This window comes from Belonocnema kinseyi, chromosome 7 (genome assembly GCF_010883055.1).
Source record: "Belonocnema kinseyi isolate 2016_QV_RU_SX_M_011 chromosome 7, B_treatae_v1, whole genome shotgun sequence".
Lineage (NCBI taxonomy): Eukaryota > Metazoa > Arthropoda > Insecta > Hymenoptera > Cynipidae > Belonocnema > Belonocnema kinseyi.
This window is the reverse complement of record NC_046663.1, coordinates 127,065,835-127,080,103: the sequence shown is the minus strand read 5'-3', so window position 1 is coordinate 127,080,103 and position 14,269 is coordinate 127,065,835. Positions and strand designations below refer to the sequence as shown.

Below are 14,269 nucleotides of genomic sequence, written 5' to 3'. Positions count from 1 at the left end.
GGGGTTTAAGCTCAATGATACGCACGTAACCGGGTTTGGGGGTAGAGGAAATCGGGTTATGGGAGTCTCAGGTTATGGGCTCGAAAGTTACCGGGCTTGGGTAATGGAATTTTTCTGAGGTCAGATTCGGATTCAGCGCAGCAAAAACCTTCGCGTATAGTAGGTCTGGTCTCTGGTTCTGAGAATTGTTGGCCTGTGTTATCCGTTCAAAATTACCAACACGTAATTGATATATTCAAAATCACAATTGGAATAATCAATAAACGACTCGTGTATATAGTAAAGGTTTCTGTTTTAAAGCACGAGGATTTGCAAACCCTCCACCTACTCCCTATTCCCATTTGTTAAGGAAATGGATTTATAGCCCCAATCCCCTTACATGAGATTATCCTCACAAATGCTGAAAAACGCTTATATGTACCCATAGATGTCAATACTTTAAAACATTGTAAAGATATTAAAGAACTCCAAATTTGTAAGCCAACGCAACCAAATTATTTAATTAGCGAGATCCATTCATGCGAAACAACCATAACACAGCCACACAAAAAAAGGTGTGCGGATCTGGTAACAAGACACACGTATTCCTATGGACTTTGGGGCGTTGAATTCAAATTCGGTATCAAAAATCAGCCATCACGTCAAGGTTGAGCCATAACTTCAAAAAATGACGAAAAATCATGCACTGAGGCAAATAAATTTCAAAATAATGCCAGTGATGCAAATTTACACTTGAAAAACATGTCGACAACTGTGAACGATCAACCCTTGTCTGATATCAACTTATTTAACATAACTTTACCCAACAGAACCTGACCTCACCTAACCTGAATTAACAAAAATTTATTGAACTAAACGTAAAGCTCTGGAAGGATATTTTTCCAGTAGCAAATGTGTGCTACATCGAATGAGTCAACTCGAGCCTAATCTAGAAATAAATCTAACCTAACCTAACCTAACATAACCTCACGAAACACAATTGAGCTGATTGTGTTTCCCGTTGTGTTTGCGGTACCGTTTGAATCAGCTTGGGCTTAACCTGCAAAGAGGTCAAACCTATCCTAACCTAAAAAAACCTGACCTAACCTGACCTAACCTAACCTAGCCGAATGAAATACAACCACACGTGTAGCTATGTAAGTGTACGGTTCGCAGTCTTAAATGTGTGCTATATTTAATAGGTTAACTCGATCTTAACCTAGAAATGAATCTATCTTAACAGAACCTAAAGAAATTTTGTTTAACGCAACACAACACAACTTAACTTAAGTGTTCCCGTTGTAACACAATAAAATTCATTTTACTGTACTACAGGTGGTTACAAATTTAGACGAACATTACTCATTTGAAGAAACTTAGAACTACAAGTAGAATTGACCCCATTTCAATTAACCTGACAATGGTTGTATCAATTAAAATTTAGAATTGTAACTTAAACATGCAAATGAATAAGAGTTTTGTACAAAATTTTTTTCTCTGCTTTTCTTAGACTTAAGGGATATATTTATACTATCTTTCGTGTTTACATTTTATCTAGCTTTTTATCGCAATGCAATTGATTTATAGACCTACTTCAGTCTATTTTCTGCCTGCTATAACGTGTCCTTTTTTTTCGAAGGAACGATGCAAAGGGTTACGCTTACGTTTAAGACCTACATTCGTTTCCCTTTTAAACACCCAGCAAAAATCGGCCATCATGACCTCGTCCCACCTACCCTGATATCGTTGTTCCATCACTTTTATGCCTTGATGAAAACGTTTTTGTAGTTTCTTATCATTTTCGCAACGATATTCTCGGAGTCTGGACTTCTTTTGTTACCGAGGAAATTTGCGTTTACTGCTTTAAAACTTTCCCAAGCGTCCATTTCAATTTTCGTCATGTGGCTCACGAAATTGGTATCTCTTGTCAATATTCGAATCTGTGGTCCATCAAAGACTCCTTCTTCCAATTTAGCGTCTGAAACATCAGGGAATTTAAGGGATATATACTTATAGCATTGTCCATCTTTGTCTAACTAGTTTAGATTTATTTCTAGGTTAGGCTCGTGTTGACCCATTAGATGTAGCACACATTTGCTACTGGGAAAATATGCTTCCAGAGCTTGACGTGTAGTTCAATAAATTTCTGTTAAATCAGGTTAGTTGAGGTCAGGTTTTGTTGGGTAAAGTTATGTTAAATAAGTTGATATGAGACAAGGGTTGATCCTTGACAGTTATCGACATGTTTTTGAAGTGAAAATTTGCATTACTGGCATTATTTTGAAATTTATTTGCCTCAGTGCATGATTTTTCGTCATTTTTTGAGGTTATGGCTCAACCATGACGTGATGGGTGATTTTTGATACCGAATTTGAATTCAGCGCCCCAAAGTCCATAGGAATACGTGTGTCTTGTTACCAGATCCACACTCTCTTTTTTGTGTGGCTGTGTAATAAAACACCAGTACAAACAAATTTTCAATGAGACATGCCAATTTTCAGTATTTAGAATTCTTGAGTTAGTATTCATCCCATTACGCATCAAAACCAATATATTGTAATTCCAGAAACACCTTCAGCATTGTATGTACTATGCGGTTCAAATGCACAAACACTTAAACTTGATTCTCCGAGCCTTCTCTTTAGCAATGAAGATTTTATAATCCAAACACCGAAATGTATTTTAAAATTACGAAAATCTAGTGTACGTCAAAACGACATCTGTTTGAAAAAGTGTATCGTATAAACTCAGTGCCGAAGATATTAGTTTACTTAGCCCGCGATTACCTTTAATTAAAGAATCGCTACACCATGAAAATTTAAAAGAATTGCGAAAAAATTTAAACGACATGGAAACCTCATTACAGGTTATAAAATCACGCCGTCAAACACGGACCTGGATTAAAACTGGTACGAACGTTCTCACTTATCTGGGATACCAAATGATAGTTGGGACCCCAAACTGACCTGCCTTTCCAACATCCCTTTAGTTTTCGGCAGATATAGCTCTATGCTAGATTTGTTTGGTTTATGGAATTGTACCGCCGTGTAACTCATAAAATAAAGTGGCGATATTTACGGATATCGCCCTTAAAGAAAATAAAAGTTAAGTCTGAATTAAACCCGTCACACGCTTCTGTAGGTTAATCCATGGTCTAGATATTCTTTTGGTGAACAGAGCATCTACTTAAACAATTAAGTAACAGATAGGTGCGACGAATATATGACGCGTCAAAAAATGAAGCAAGAATTTGGTAATTAAATTAGCCTAGAAAATTATTGATTTCACAATATAAATAGGTAATTAAATGAGTCCCTGAAAATTATTAATTCCACAAAACAGTCAATTTATTATCGTCAATCTGCATATATTTTCCGAGATTTCAATTAAAAAAGGCAGTCGAATTGCCGAATTATGTCTTTACATTTTCCTGAGATACAAATAATAATTTTTTCTATTTAAATCAAAAGCTATGAATTAATGAGCAGTTTTGGCCTTCTGTTCTCTAGCCGCAACTTTGCTAATCGTACGGAAAAACTTGGTCCAGAACTCTCCCTGCCCCTCTACTTAGTGCATACGATACTCTATCTTAAAAAAGCAGAATAAGAGCTCTTTTTATGGAAAACGGTTTAAAATAAATTCTTCTCACTTTTTTGTTTCACTTTTCTTTAACTTCCCTTTTGACTTCTTCCTCCCTGCTGTTAATTTACGACTTTTACAAGTCAGCAATTCTAGGATATTTCATTAATAAACTTAAGCAATGTACAAGGAATCTCGGCAATTTTAGATACAATTGACAATTTTTAAATATGCTTAGGCAAACAATGTTAAAGAATAAGAAGTGAATTTAGATTTTCATACCAATATATTTCTATGTTTCAAAAATTCGGCATTTTATTGTAAATGTGTCACACGGTATTTTTCAAGGTTTTATTTTCCAAAAATGCTAATTAATTCATAGCTTTTAATTTAAATAGAGGAAAAATATTATGTGTATCTTAGGAAAATGTAGAGATATAACTCGGCAAATGGACGGCCTTTTTTAATTGAAATCTCGGAAAGTATATTCAGATTGACGATGTTAAATTGACTGTTATGTGGAATTAATCATTTTCAGGGACTCACTTAATTATGATTTATTTTGAAGAATGAATCAATGAACCTTGAAAAGCTCTAAATTTTTAATTGCTAATCTTGAGAAATCTCGAAGTTGTTTTGTTTCCAATTTTTAATTATTTTTGAAGTATTTTCAGAAATGCTATATATTTTAATAAGTAATAAATGGTAAAAAATCAACGTTTTCTGTCAAAAATTTTCCACTTGAAACGCTTTTAATTTGTAATGGTTCATGACTTCAAGTCTGCATTTTGAAATTCTTTAAATTAAAAATATCAGCTTAAAGTGAATGGTATCATAATTTAAAAAGATAAAAATTCAACTCATTATTTTAAAAGTTGTTAAAATCGAACTTATATAGATTTTTCTTCTAAAGATTTGTAAATTTCTCGGTCAAAAAATGAACTCGGCAAAAAAGACTGCTTTGAGGCATCGGATTTCACTTCGTCTAAAAACTTAAATGTCTCTTCGAAAGATAAATGCTTTCTCTTAATTTCCTTCGACATTTTCGTAAGGCCTGATTACACCTGGTTACGCAACAAATGACCTAACACTAATTAACTGAAAACGAACTGACGCGATTTTCCTGCGAATGTTTCGCCACTGACTGAAGATGACTGAAGCAAACTATCGGATTAACCGCCGAGGATACTGTCCGCTTTTTTTATATACTCCTGCGTTGTTGTGGAGTTGCTCCACTGACCAGCAGCGTCACTCTCTCGCCCCCTTAGACCACCTTGTCATTTATAACCGGCACTTTTCCTAAGAAACTCCAGTGTATAATTCTATGAGTAGTACCAGGCCACTATCGACAGACTACCCCCTCCACTTTCCTTTTTCCCCTTCACCGCAATTTGGCGCCGACCCCCTCGCCATGGTGGTGGGACCTACACTCACCACCATGGGACACCTGTTTGCAGCCGATTTGAGGGTGCACGTCCCGACACCTCTTTTCTACTCTCCACTCTGGAACACTTGTTTGAAGGGTAATTTATGAGGGTATATCCTGTCACATGCTGCCTGTGTTATTTTGTTCAAATCACCTTCAAAAATGTATCCGCAACTGACTGGGAAGCTGAATATATTAGTCACACTTAAATCGCATCTAGTTCGAGCCTGTATAGGTCAATGTAAAAGCATTAAGAAGTTCTTTTTGGCTACCGTTATTTACTGACCGTCTGTCAGAAGTAAACTTTTCATAGAGGGATGCAAAAACTGATTCCCTCCTGAAGCTAAAAAAAGATTGTATACAATTTTTTGTTAACTTCAAAGTGATACTTTTTCCAAAATAAATCGCTTACTATCTTAAGGCTACTGCATATTTTGTAAATGAAGGATAATGAGTAGATACATGTTGACATACTTTTAAAAAAGACATATTTATTATACGAAGAAAATTTTCAAACCGAGAATTATTCTATTACATTTTTCCACTTATTTTAACCATCTAGTTGAATGTGATTCTTTTTAGAACATTCGTGCGTACACGAGAAGTCAGGTGAGTTAATGAAATGTCACCAATTTCATGATATACAATATCGAGATAATAGTCGTTAAATTTGGACGATAATCGGGCATGAAGAATATCCTTGTAATAATTATTTTTTTCTCTGTTCTTGACATTAAAAATACATTGTTTAGATGGCTCGGGTAACTTTTTGGAAATGCAATGATGAGTTAATAATGTTACAATTTCAGTCATGCAATTTTCGACTAAGCCACACAAGGCTTTTAGCATACTAACATACTCGTCTGCATACAAAAGAAAATTCTTTAAACCAATAAAAGTTGGTTTTTTCATTGCAACAGCAGGTACATATACTTTCTTTTTCTTCACTTCACAAGCATTTTCACTATTTTCACATTCTGCAACAGGTTTAGTTATACTGTCGAAAAGAATAGTCTTTTCTCCAAAAGATGTTGTAAATATCACTTTGTAGTCATTTATCTCAAGGGGTTCAGTATGATCTGATGAGGGATGTTTCTCCTTTTCAAAATAATCGTCGATGATTTTGATCTGTTGCAGGAATATTATCCATGTTCGAACCCCAAAAGTGATTCCCTGTAGTTTATTAGTAACAATTTTCACAGTTGGTTTAAAAAGTCCATCGTCTGTAGTTCCAATCCAATAATCACATTCTTACTGCAGGAATTATTGAGAGCGTACAGTGTCGTTAAGATAAGATGTTTTGTAGTCCTACGTGAAGGCTCGACTTCTTTCATGTGAACTTTTTTTCTTTTATGACTTGAAGTAGAATTATTAAGAGATTGTGAGATGATAATATCTTCAATGTCTGAGTCTTGTTTGTTTTATCATATTTCGAGACATTGTACTTATTGTGTTCAGAGATGCAGAGAAGCTAATAAGTAAACAGGCATATATACAGTTTATGTATCAAAATGATCGGATATAAGGTAATGGGGTTGAAAAGTGTCTGAACAAGCTTCATATAGGTATCTTGAACTATGATAGGTCATTAGTTAGGCAGTGGGGGAAATATACAGAAGTGGGGGGCAATTGTAAAAAGGGGGTAGAGGGAGATGTATTTTTAAAAGTTAGATGAAATCGGAGAAAGCGAACCAAAATAGTTTAGTTAAGTTTTAAGAAGTTTCATTCATGTGAAATATTTTTAAATATACTTTGAGTAAAGATTAGTAACAAACGCTTACTAATTCACTTTAGTATTATCTTCTTTTTACTAATTATCAGCAACAAGTAAGTTTTTCAGTTAGTAATTATACTAATGGAGACAAGTTCAGTAACAACTAATCAAAAACTTCAGAATGATGATATATATATATATATATATATCAAATGGAAATATTTTTTATACATGATAAATACATGTTTGGTTTAAAAATATAATACATATACGGGAAAGTTGTATGGATTTGTAAGAACGTCTATTAATAGATTTTTTAATGGCCCTTACAAGAGTGTGGGGTGTGACCATAAACAAAGGAGAGGGGACAGACCCATTTTCCTTGCAAGAAAGTCACAGTTTCCCAAAAATCAGTCTAGACCTTGCCTTTGCTTATGCAACACTGTGCCCTAGATTACCAAACGTGTTTTTATAGTTATTCAATAATGCCCAAGTTTAAAGTTAATTAAGAGAGAAAGTGAGTAAAGTGTCCCAAATTCAAATTTGGATTAAAAAGTGTTAAATAAAAAAGTGAGTGAAGTGCTTTTGATTCAAAACTGGAATCATAATTTTAGAAAATATGTGACAGTGCGTTAAACAATGCCAGACTTTACTTGATGCAATAAGTGAACACCTAGCTGCAATGGCTGGTTTGGAGGCATACCTTACTGAATGTATTTCTTCTGCTGCCCTAGTAAAACTCATAAATGAGGCAGTGGAGACAAAGAACAAGGAGGTACTTGTCCGCTGTCTCCCAGCAGCAACCAAAATGAGGCATTCATTGGACATGTCAATAGAAAGTGGAAAGGAAACAGTAGGTTAGTAATACATTAAAATTTTATTTATTTTTTTGCTTTTTTATAATTATTGAAAAAATTTAAATTTCTCTTAAAATTGAAAATTTCTTGATTTTTATCATTTTCAAATAATAATTAACAAATTTTTGTACAGAATCATGCATCGACAATGAAACTCCGTCGATCCTCAAAACCTACACGGGGATTAAGAAAAAAAGGAAACGAGCAACTTGTGATATGTCCCACTCTAAAAAGGCTAGAAGGAGATGCCCTTCAAAAAACAGCCAGAAAAGAAAAGGCTAACAGGACGGGGGAAAAAGCTGCCAAATTTATTAACACAGATAGTCTATGTTACTGACGATGAGGTGGAAGCAGATGTAGCGGGACATGATCCACGAATTACAAAACCCAAGGCCTCGACTAGAAACAGTACAAAACTTCCAATTCTGAAAATAAATCTGGAAAGTGACGATGGGATGACACAAGAAATTCAGCAATAGAATGCCCAACAACAACTTCAACACCAACAACAACCACAACAACAGCAGCAACTAAAATATCAGAACGAACAACAACAGCAACAACTACAACAATCTAAGTTGGAAGCTGATAAGGCAATAAACAATTTAATTCAGGGTAAACATTCAGAGGCGATATTGTTAAAAAGGAAGGCAACAGAGAAAGAATAAGAATTAAGCAGATCGAGGATAGTCGGCGAAATGATGAAAACGGATCCAAACTCAATGTTGGGAAGAAGCAGGAGCAACAACGAAAGCTGGTCCAGGAAAGAAAAAAGGAAAGAAACCTGGATCATAAGAATGAAAAAAAAACAAGGAGAACGCTTATGTGACCTTCAAAAATTAGGTTAGGAAGGTCACACAAGATCTTCAAAAATCAAAAAAAGGAGACATTAATGTAACTGCACACGAACGATATAGTGTCTCTCAGATAATAATTTCATTGTTTAATTTTTACAGATTGTCAAAATAACATCCAGGACATTGTGAAGGTCCAAGCCAGTGCTGGACAGCAGGAGCCTGGCCTGTATGAATCTTCAAGGAAATTGAACCCTTGAGAGTAACACATACGAATATTGGTACGTCTTAGGTTCCAGAGCCTTCCAGAGATCTAGACGTATCAGCAATATACACCCTGGACGATGCACAAGGTAGTAATGAGAGTGTGAAAGATTCATCATTAATCTGTAAAATCAGTGAAAGTGCCGAATATATTGAAAAATTCGGTTTATATGGTATTCAATTAAAATTTCTCCATCTGGCAAAATAATCCTGTGGAATGGCTCGAATCGGCATTTCGCGAATTATTTGAATATTTGATTAATTGTTGCGATCCAACCGATGTGGTAGGGTTAGTATTTTGGTCCGACGGATTTGGAAACGGTGTAGCGTGGAAGGCTTTCGTTCCATTAAAAGACTTGTTTTTAAAGACCTGCGGGACCTTATAGAAAAAGTTGTACAAAGTGCCACAGGTTTTGAAATCGATGATACTTTCCATGTTGAAATGACACGTGTTCAGTTACCAGTGGGTAATGCTCGTGTTAAATTGCAATCTGGCATTTTTAAACGTTCCGCATTGGCAATAGAGAGTAAAGCAAATACTTGTTTACCACATTCCCTTGTAGCTGCAATATCCAAAGGGAAATTGTTGGCCAATAAATATATAACATTGAATTACAAAATGACTGGCGTCATAAATGCGAGAGAGGTGGTGTGCATTAACGTACTGCTGCTAATAGGTTAACGCTAGACGTCGGTGTAATTATACCTCTAAATGGATGTGGCATTCCAGAACTTGTCCAGTATCAAAAATTCCTGTCAAAATCTCAGATAGCAATAACTGTGTATCATTATGATAGCTTTGGTTTAGGAAAGGCGAAAGCTGTTTATGACGGAACTTCTGATGTTACAAATAAAGGGGATATATTTATTGAAAAGGAAATGAAATGCGATTGATGCCTTAGGTTCTTTTATGGGGCCTCATGTATGAGAAACCATTTACATCCTGATTCATACAGCAAGGGAAAAACTATTTGTTCAGTATTGAAAATTTGTGGTAGTTGTTCAAAATTTATCAACTATTTAGATGTCAAATATCATAAATGTGGATATTCAAATATTTTTCACCTGATACAATGTTTCGTGAGGCTCGGGAGTCATTTTACAAGTGGTACGAAGAATGTGTCATATCAGAATACAATTTCAAAGAAGAATTGAGATCATATTGTATAAATGGTGTGAATATTCTTCGTAGAGCGTGTTTGGCTTTTAGAGCATTATTTCTTAAAGTTGCCTATATCGATCCATTTATTGAGAGACTGATAGACAGTTAAAAAAAGCCATCGAATGGTTATTAGCTTTAGAACGCGATTTTGACATTGAAATTACTGATGCAGATAGGGCACGAGAATTTAGATTGCCAGAGGGATGTTTAGTCGATGGCTATTTTGAAAATCAAGAAGTAAGTACGAAAGTAGTTTACCAAATACATGGTTGCTACTAGCATGGGTGTGCGCAATGTTTTAAATTAAATCGGGATGAAAAGTTAGGTTTCGATGAAAGTTATGAATCTCTAAATGATCGTTTTGAATGAACAAACGCTCAAACTGATCGACTTCGCTCATTAGGATATGTGGTAGTCAAAAAGTGGGAGTGTTCCTTTGATAAGGAAAAAGTTCAAAATGATAATTTTCGCAGTTTCTTAAAAGACCACCCACTTTTGATGACTGACGCCTTGAATCCTCGAGATGCATTTTGTGGGGGTCGAACAGGTAATACATTTTTGTATTACGAGGCTAAGGGCAAAGTGAAAATATCATATCTTGATGTTTGTTCACTTTATCCATTTGTTTCATAATATGGAAAATTTCCCATTGGTCATCCCAAAGTATTTACCTGTTCTGCCTGTCCGCATGCATCGTAAACTGATGTTCCCTTTGAGTAATGCTTGCTGTAAAGAACAAATACAGAGCGATTGTCCACATGTAAATAACACAAATGCGAGAGAAATTGAAGGAACATGAGTTTCCGACGAGATAAAAGTTGCGATTCAAGAGGGGTATACAATTACTACCATTTTTGAAATTTGGCAGTATGAGACTATTCAATATAATAAGGTCACAAAAATGGGTGGTCTTTTTGTAGTATATATGAATCGATTTTTTAAACTGAAGCATGAAGCCAGCGATTACCCTGCCTGTTGTACTGATGAGGTTTCGAAAAAGACATTAATTCAAAAATTTTTCGAGTGTGAAGGTATAGCCCTAGACCCGAAAAATATGAAAAATAATCCTGGTTTGCGCTCTTTGGCGAAACTTTGCCTCAATTCTTTTTGGGGAAAATTTGGTCAACGAGAAAATATGCCAAACACTGAGACCATTCATAGCCAACAAGAAGTATTGAAAATTTTTCAGAGTCTGGATAAAATTCTCAACAGTGTCTTGACTGTAGATGATAATAGTATTTATGCCTCATGCTTGTACAAATGTTACCAATGTGGTTATAGCAGCTTACACAACAGCCCAGGCACGCTTGAAGTTATTTACTTACTTGAAGCAATTAGATCGTCGTGTCTTTTATTTTAACACGGATTCAGTTATTTTTGCCAGTACTAATGAGCCAAATGAGTATTATACAGATACAGGTTGTCTTTTAGGTGACTTAACTGATGAGCTTGAAGTTATGGCTCCGGTAGTTTCATAGAAAAATTTGTCTCGGGTGGTCCCAAATTCTATGCACATAAGATACGATTACCTGATGGTGAAAAACACAATGTTTGTAAAGTAAGACGTATTAATTTAAACTATGAAAATTCTGAAATAATAAACTTTGACTCAATATGTGATCTGGTTAGTAGAAAGACACAACCAATTAGATTAAAGTTTAGTAGTATCCGTACAACACCTTATTACCAGGTAATTACGAAACAAGAGGAAAAAATATGTCGTCCGGTGTACACTAAAAGACGATTAGTTGTAGGATATGACTCTATTATTTGGCTACATTTCATAAGATAAATAATCTATTTCTTTTTCAACCATATAAATCGAATTATAAAAATTTGAAGAATCACTCTCTCATTCCTATACACATACACAATGGCTTTTGCATTCAAAAAATAAAATAATTGTATGTTTACTTCTTTTTGCCTTTTATTGAAAAAAAATATTCTTCTTCTTGCTAATAATGATATTTTTTGTTTTCAGTTGAGCAATTTGGACTGTTTGGTGATGATGACCAGAATACTTTTTTCGATCCGTGCCTTCAGAAGTATCACATCAATTTACCAACACTTACTGACTTTAGTGACTATTTTCACGGAGGGGCTCAGCCCTTCACTCTTCAATTGTCCGATATAAGTGTGGTCTTAATTGGAAATACGAATTAAAAATGAAATTTAAATATATTAATTTCAAATTTTCAAATTATTTAGTATAAATTTAAAAAGGAATTCAATAAAATGAATTCTACTTTTAAAACAAAAAACCTGTCTGCAAATCTTATTTATCAACCCAAAATGTATGAAAAATCAATTTTTTTTTATTATTATTATTATTCAATCTAAAGCAAAAATAATTTAGAATAATATAATTGTATACCTGATTTTTCTAACCTAAAACAGGCAACCAGAATATAGCTGAAAAACTAGGGGTTTGCGGCAGTGGTCCAACGTGGTGCGGCGGGAGGACTCGCACGCCCTTGTAAGCTCATCTCTGGGCGTGTTGGAAGGTACACATCATAATAAGCTTATTTATTGAATTGATGAAGAGCGGTCAGAAGAGTCAGCTCAAGCATTCTGACCACGCGGATAGTATCTTTTTGATCAATTTCCACACAATAAAGATAATAAAAAAAGTGTATAAAAAGAAATTTCTAGTTAAAAGATTCAGAATATTATTCTATAAATAATAATTACTAGATGAAGTTCTTTCATTCTCACTTATGGACGCACGCTGGAAGCATCCATTTACATCGTTGGTATGTGGACCAACAGGATGTGGTAAATTTTTTTTTGTAAAAAAGTTTCTCCGTCATGTCGATAGTATGTCTGATACACCTATTGAACGTATAATTTTTTACTATTCCGAGTAGCAAAAAGCTTACAAGGAATATGGAAAAACAATAGATTTTCGTGGAGGTTTACCTTAATCTTCTAACTATTTCAATGACCCTAGAGTTAAACTCATAATTATCGACGATTTAATGAGAGAGACTTTAAATAACACAGTAGTAAATCTGTTTATCAAGGGTAGTCATCATAAAAATCTCGATGTAATTTTTATATCTCAAAATCTCTTTCATCAAGATCATGGACAAAGAGATATTTCTCTAAATGCGAACTATATTGCTCCTTTTAAAAACCCTCCAGATCCTGCCCAAATCCAGCATCAATTGGCAAAAAAATGCTATTATTTTACATGCTTTTTGTCACCTGAACTCCGACCAACGTCTTGCTTTAAGTACATTATTGGGAAACATGCCCCATAAGAAGCAAGAGAGATTAAAGTTAAAAAAGCATAAAAAACTATTTCGTAAATTAGCGGAAACCCATGGTACATGGAAGAAGAAGAAAAACTTTATCGTGTAAAAAGGCGGATTTTTACCTCTTTTGCTACAACCGATCATTGTTGGATTAATATCGAATTTATATAGTAATTCTTCCTGAAAAAGGTCGTTTTACCATCAAATATGGAGCATGCTTGAAAAATGGTGCTTATTCCAAGTGACAAAGTCGATAAAATCCAACAGAAACAGCAAACTTTAAAACAACCAACCATAAACACAAATGGTACACAAATTATACCTGCAATATCCGGTTTAACTACACCAACACCTGGCAATAACCTTGGTAGACTAGATTTCGAAATGAGTCGTATCTTATTTTCACCTTCTCCAGTTGATGAACGTGAAAAGTGGAAAATATATAGTCAAGTATTACAAAAATTTCTCTTCTTTGTTGATGAGGATAGAAAACCACCTACTGAGAATATTGACCAAAATGAAGCCGCAGACAATCAATCAACCGATGACGAATTTATACCTGTAGAAACCATCACAGCATCAATAACCAGCATCAATAACCGCTCATATCCTTCGAGAGCTTGGCACACCACAAGAGTTTGTAAAAAATAGAGAATACTGGAGAGTGAAATCAGAGAAACAGTTGGCTCGGGACGTCAGTAATAGAACATACTCTACATTCCACCCTCTTATAACGGACGATGATAGCACAGATGAGACTGGCGATTCACATAGACTTCGAGAAACTCCAAACATAAGAACTCGTGCAAGAAGTCGTAGCAGAAATAGAAAAGATCAATCACTGAGTCAGCGTGTTTCAGGATTAAAAGCAAAGTGGCAGTCTTTTAATCTGAGATGAAACTGTTAGAAGAAATATACTACAATCCAAGTCATCCGACCTCCTACAGTGGCGCAGAAAAAATAATTGGTGCTGCGCGAGGAAAAGTATCTAGTGCTAAAGTGCTTGAATGGTTAAAGTCACAGAATGCATTTACCAAATATAGGCCTATTCGTAGAAGATTTCAAAGATTACATTATAATGTTAGGTCTATTGATAATGTATAGGAGGCTGATTTAGTTGACCTCCAAAGTCTGTCAACTTACAATAACAATTGTTTACCTATTTATTTACAAACAGATAAAGGGAAGGAATTTGTAGGTGCAATTTTTCAAAAATTTTCGACCGATAATGGAATAA

General features: G+C 34.8%; 1 long non-coding RNA gene across 1 annotated transcript in view; it reads left to right on the top strand.

Moving 5' to 3' along the window:
* The window catches only part of LOC117176217, a 72,401-nt gene extending 60,485 nt beyond the window's left edge, over positions 1–11,916 (top strand). The window contains exons 2-3 of the long non-coding RNA XR_004467591.1: positions 8,512–8,702; positions 11,757–11,916. This is a non-coding gene — a long non-coding RNA (uncharacterized LOC117176217). The remainder of the gene's footprint in view (positions 1–8,511; positions 8,703–11,756) is intronic.
* Positions 11,917–14,269: the final 2,353 nt, after the last annotated feature.